Here is a 6954-nt window from a genome sequence, read left to right on the forward strand (position 1 = left end):
TTTAAATTTAAAAAAAAAAGCCTACTTTGTAATTTTGTGTTTAACACCATATTATTAGATAGGGATAAACTTCCCATCATATTTCATCCCATCATATCTCTCCATCCTCTTCTTTTAGGCTTCAATCTAAATCCGTATCGATGATCCGAATCATCTATCTTGTAGGTAGGGTTGTTCATAGATCTGAATCACCCGACAAATCCGACTCAAACCACCCAATCCGAAGGCAATATGGACGGTTTCTACCATTAGTTCGGTCGACTGCGGTTCAGATTTTTGAAATTTCTACAGGTGTCGGTCGAGTGTCAATCTTAATAAATAAAAAATTGACAAACCCCACCCGTCCGAATTATTTTTATACAATATATATGAATCTGTCAAGGTTCATATATAATACCAATTTCCACCGAAGATCTTTACCTTCCCAAGAACCTTTTTGTCTTCCCAAAGGTTATCTTCCCAAGAAATGATCTGTATCCCTATTCTCAAAGACTTATACCTACATCCTTAGAATAACTTTAAATTTATTATATTACCAATACAATTTCTGACCAAGTTTAATGCTATATCTTTTTAATTTATTATTTTTAAATAATTTTTAATGATATTACATTGAAACTAAATTTTACATAATAAAATAATTGATAAATTAAAATTTAATATTTATCAAACGCATCATTAAAAATAATAAATTAATATATTTCAAATATATTTTTTTTTTCCATCCTCTATCTATCTCTCTCCTTTGTCCCCCAGAATGTCTTTCTAACTTTATTCATCACCAATGCATCTGACCAATTTCTATTCTCTCTCTCTCTCTCTCTCTCTCTCTCTCTCTCGTCTACCTTTTCCTTCTCAACCTTTTTTTTGACCGTTTCATCTCTCTCTCTCTCTCAATCTTTTTCCTTCTCTCTTGCACAATGATATCTCTCTGTCTCTCAGTAAACCTCTCGTCTGCCTCTCCCTCTTTCTTGACCATTTCGTTTCTTCTCTCTTTCTCTCAAATTTTTTTTTTTTTTCTTTCATACACACAGTCTGGCAATAGATATCTAAGCTCTACCAAAGCCCTTTAGTGAAGTGCAAGCTTTGGATTGTTAAACTTGATGACAATGATTGATCAATTGTAGTTATCACTCTCTCTCTCCCTCACTCTTGATTTCTGAACACTCATGCTTGGCGATGGTGTCAAGTGACGATGATAATTGTGCGATGATGTGCGGGTATAGTCTCGCTATTATTAATTTTTTTTTTTAATATCACTTTTTCAGATCTGGTCTAGATCAGTATTTATGTATTTGGATTGTATATATTTTTTGTTTTGAGTTTTGTTTGAATGTGAAAAAAAAAAATGGTTTGTATGTATCATCCGTCCGATCCGACCGTGAAACCGAATCACTTGGTTCGGACGATTTCGACCAGTATGGCGGTTGAAAGCGGGTGATTCATATTCTCACCCGACATGTTTGGTTCGACTAGCGGTTAGGGGGTGAACCCGAGCCGACTTGACCCATGAACACCCCTACTTGTAAGCCCCACAATAAAGGTCATCCATGAAAAAATCAATTTCATCCGAAAATTATAAATACAAAAATAAATTGCACTTTATTTTATAAAATGAATAGTTAAATATAATTACATTTAAATCATATATTATATAAAATAAAATGCATTTTTTTCATGTTTATAATTGTCTGATGATGCTAATTTTTTACATGGATGACCTTTATTACGGAGCCTACAAGATAGATGGTTTGGATCATCAATGCAAGTTCGAATTGAAACCTCCAAGAAGAGCATGAAAAGGTATGGAAAGATGAGGTATAAATGAGAGTTTATCCCTATTAGACAAATGGGGTTACTTTTGTCCATGTAAGGGAAAAAAAAATAGTATTTCAATAATATCAAATGAGGGCTGCTATTTGCCCCCTCCTCTCCTACTTATTTGAACCTCTCACCCAACAAAATGAAACCTTCATGTTTTCTCTTTGAACCTTCACCTTAATACCAATTATACCTCTAACCCCAAATCCAAACCCTAACTCAAACCCTAACCCTAACCATAATCCCATCCCCATCAACTCCAGCAACCACCGCAGCTAGCTCCGTTTCTACGTCGGTACCACTATTCACGGCTACCACCATTGACACTACTTTGAGTAGTTTTGGAGAGAGAGAGATCTGAGATGTGTTCGAATTGTGAACTTCAGAATAGGAAAACGGGTTTAGACCAAGTGGGAAATTTCTGTAGGAAATTTCGTCGAACGATTAGAGGAGAAAGACGGTGGTTGTTGTGGCGATGATAGTGCCGCAGAAAGTGAGAACAAAGACCTTGGTTTAGCTGCTAACTCCTCCAGGACTCGACCTCTGACCAACCTCATTAACAATGGCGGCCCCGATTGCTACAAAACCCTAGAGACCGAGGATAATCTCGATTTCGAAAATCACAAGCCAAAATCAAAAATACCCAATCGAAGAGTCCTTTGAAAGAACGGAGTCTGATTCACTGGATCAACAATGTTGGGCTCAATTCCTCCTAGCACGACCATTGGAGGACAACTAGGGCTAGGGGTGCTCGCAATTCAGTTATGGCTGGGGAACCTCCAATTTGTCATCCGTCCGCCGAATTGACGGATGCGGATTGAGCAGATTAGCGGATTGGCGAATGGATGCGAATTGATTTGGCAGTTTAAACTTTTACAAATTTTAAACATAATACAACAACTTGTCAACATTTTTTTTGGATAATAATCCAACTTAACATAACTAAAAGATTATCAAGTAAATTGTCAACTACCAATAATAAATACATATAAGAAAACCATGCATTATCAAAACTATTTCATTACGTTTTTTTATTCAAAAATTATTTAATTTGTTTTTTTTTTAAATGATAAAATTAAGCTTTATATTTCTCACACAAAAATACCAAATATCAACACTTGTCATTTGATAAAAGAATTTCTAAATTGAAAACAAATTGAAAACACAACAGAATATCTAAACTCTTTTTCAATTGAAAATACAAACAGAATATCTAAATAAATTGAAAATACAAAGTCTTACTGTAGACGTCCCCGAACGCCCCGGGAGGATGAGTCCCGTTCTGTTCATTTGGGGTTACTACAGTTCGGACTCGACTTGTGTCACGGTTCTTAATCTGAACCAAAGAGTCCAAATCTGGCAAATCGTTTTGAGAAACAGATTTTTGAAAAAGTAGTGCCAAACATGGACTGCTTTGCCAGATACAGAGTCGCCACCTAAATATTTTTAAAATGGGAAAATTTAGGAAACCCTGACTCGGTGCCGAAGGCCACATGTCCGTCATCACCGGAGTTGTCTCGGCTCGGGAGCTTGGGTACGATCGGGGAAGGTCAGCTATGAGCACCCCCTTTCGCCCGGTCCGAAGACCGGCCTCTACTAACCGTGATATCCTTTTTTGAAAACTTTACGTGTTCTAAAACCAATTATTAACCTAGAATTACTATGTTGTGCGCGCAGCAAACAAGTATAGACTAGATTGCCTAATTTGGAAATAAACATTGCATATCCGTTCGGTTTGAAAATGCTTTGGAATTTGCTACTCGCAAGTAGGCTAAAAAAACACGGATTTCAATGAGTTCTTCCAACTCAAACAATCCAACCTTCACCCACAGGCATTCAAAACAATTTAATACATAAGCATTTAGCCACATGTTAAGCATGCTGTCATGGCAATATTCACACTCATGTGATATGCTAAAGCGGAAATACTTACATAGTACTCCGTGCCAAAACAAAGAACTTGTTAGCAAACATGCATGATCCAAGTCTATGTTAAGTGCCTAATGCGTCGCATACAAAATGTCGCTAAGATAGGCTCGGCTAATCCTAGACATGTCATGTGAAAATGCACAATTATCACATATTCAGTTTGGAATTGAAGCATTGATGCAATTAGCATGATGTACCGAGCCTAATGCATGCAATACAAATGCATGGATGCACACATGCATAGCATAAGGTATGCTAAATTAAACGTGCCCTAATACTAACCATTAAAGCGGGTAAGTAAAAGGGAAGAAAGAAGTGGGGTTGGAAGACATACACACCACTCACACACACTTATTACAGATTTACCCTCACTCGGAGGGACCGAATAAATATTACAAATTAATTAACTACACCGGCTAATTAATATTACAAATTGCCTAATTTAATTAACAAATTAAATAGACTAATTAAAACAGGAAAACGCCTCGGGAAGCGCGCCGCCATGCGCAAGCTGCCTCTGTTTTCTCTCCTATGCTCCTCTGGAGGCTGTCAAAACCTCAGGGTTGCATCCCTAGGCACTGGGGAGTACCACCGGCTGAGTGGAATCATCACCGGCACTGGCATGTGTCCATCGGCACAAAATTGAGTCTGTCGGCAGAAAAAAGGTTGCCGACCGGCACCTTACACTGCCGGTCGGCAAAGAAAGTCTGCTGGACCTGCAACTCACAGTAACAGAGGGCAAAACAAGGCATGGCAGCACAATTCAAGGCATGTACGCACCAACCATGTCTCTTATCATTGTGATGACTCAAAGGGACATGTGCCTTGGTTCTCGGACCACCAATCACGCATTTCCATGCATGATGGCCCAAGGAACCAAGTATGCAACTTTGATTTCAAATGCATGCAAACCAATCAAACAAATTAGGCCTAATTCCTATCACCATTTCAAGGAACAAGGCATGCATGCAAGATGCAATGCAACCTAGGCATACAAGCTAAGGATGCAACATGGCATGGCAATTAACTTATGCAAGCATACAAGCATGCATATGGCAATACAAATGGGTGGCAAGATGGACTTATACATGAATTAGGCAGCTCTAATAAGGCCTAAAACAGTGGCCATAATGACCAAAACAAGAAGCCAAAACACATGTACACATACACATGATGGAAGGCCTACACTTAGGCACAAATCAAGCAACATTCAAGCATACTTGAAGGGGATAAACAAGAGCAATTAGCATGCATTATAGGCTCTAAAATCATGCTAATACATGGTGCCAAACCAAGCAACAAATCAAGCCAAGCATGCACCAAATGGCCTAAGTGTTCAAAGCAAATCAATGAGGCATTGAACTACACTTAACAAGACCAAACAAGGCATGCAAAGAGGGACCAAAATCAGAGGTTTAGCATGTTAAAACAAGGCTAAAGGACTCTTTAGATGGCATCTAAATGGCCCAAATACAAAGGCATGCACCATGGCCAAAACATGGAGCATTGCAACACATGCTTTCAAAGCATTAAAGAGACATGCAAAGCAATCAATCAAGCATGGAAATGGGACTGAAATAACATATAAAATGATCCCAAATCACCAAAACAATGCAAAGATGGCATGCTACACATGCACATACTCAAGGCCAACAAGCCCAAATACAAAAGAGCTATATAATGCATGCAAAGATCAACCCAAACGACTATGGACAGAGCTAAAACATGACAAAATAAGCACATAATCTTCACAAGACTAAGCCAAAAACATGCTCCAACAAAGGCTAACAACCTAGAACATGTTAAGGCACAAATAAGGCATTACATGGCAACTATGCTAAACATGCATGGAGTTCCAAAACCAAATTTAAATCATGTTATATCATGGATATATAAGCATGAAAAACAAACCAAACATGCTCAACACACACTCAAGCATAGGCTTCCTTAGGAGGCCAAAATATGCCCTTTTCAAGGACAACAAGGAGAGGGGGTGGCCCTCTCCTTCTTGGGACTTCAAAGCATCATCTTCACCACTGAAATCCCTCAAGATTTCAGTGGTGAAGAGACCTCAACACCAAAATCCCGGAGCTAGCACAAAATGGCTCAAAATGAGGCCTTTTGAGGCCTAAGGGTGGTCAACAACCCTTAAACAACAAAACACTCTTAATAAACAACAAAGAGGGCTTAAAAACAGAACTTTTTTATGTTATACAATAATCACAAAAACAGCTCTAAGACTAGTAGAAAATCAATGCAAAAATGGGGGAAAAAGGGACTAGTTTCTCACCCTTGTAGTCCTCTTCAACAATGGTGCTCCAATGGCCTCCTTGAGCTTGAATCCAACACCAAAGCTTCAAAGCACACTCTTTAGAACCTCAGCTCCAAGAGGAAGGTGAAACACTAGGTGTTTGTGTGCAATAATGAGACACAAAACACCTAGTGTACAAAATGAGAGGAAAAGAGAGATAGGTGAATGTATCTAACCCTAACCCTAGAAAAACCAGAGCTCTCTCTGTATTTTCTCCTCAAAAAATGTCTAAGAGCTCTCCTTTTTGCCTTAGAGAGAGCTTCTCTCTATATCCCTCTTATAAAGCTTACAAGACAAGCCTTGCAAGAGGGAGATCCCTCCATACACAGCAAAAGCAATACAGCTGTCTAAAAATATCTGCAAAAGCAGATGAACAGCAATCGGCCGGCAAAAAATGCCATCTTGGCCAAAAAGAGTGCCGGTCGGCAACAAATAGTGCTGACCGGCAACAAATAGTGCCGGCCGGCAAACTATATTGCCGGTGGCAGCAAAAACCAGCCGGTGGCATCTAGCCACTGCCGGTGAAGGGTGGGGATGGTCTACAAACCCCACCTTGCCCTTCCAAGGCAAGATGCAAGTGTTTGGTGCAAAACCAGACACTAAATGGTCGAGTTCGGGGATCCTGAGGCAAGGCGCGCGGGCCGAGGCCTCCGGGAACTCCAAACGAACACAAACAAGGATAATCACCGAGTGTTCAAACGGTGACGTCCAAGTCTTGAGGACGGTCAAAAATGGGGTGTCTACAGTTGCCCCTCTTTGACAGAACTCGAAAGTCATAACAATGACGGGAGTGAATGTCAAAGCCCAGAGACGACCCATTTTTGACAAGGCCAAAGACTTAGACAATCATGCAAGACAAAATAAGATATGCGCCCGAAGGCAGGGGCAAAATG

The sequence above is a fragment of the Camellia sinensis genome, chromosome 15, assembly GCF_055761805.1.
Source record: "Camellia sinensis isolate YWXY chromosome 15, ASM5576180v1, whole genome shotgun sequence".
In the NCBI taxonomy this organism is placed as follows: domain Eukaryota; kingdom Viridiplantae; phylum Streptophyta; class Magnoliopsida; order Ericales; family Theaceae; genus Camellia; species Camellia sinensis.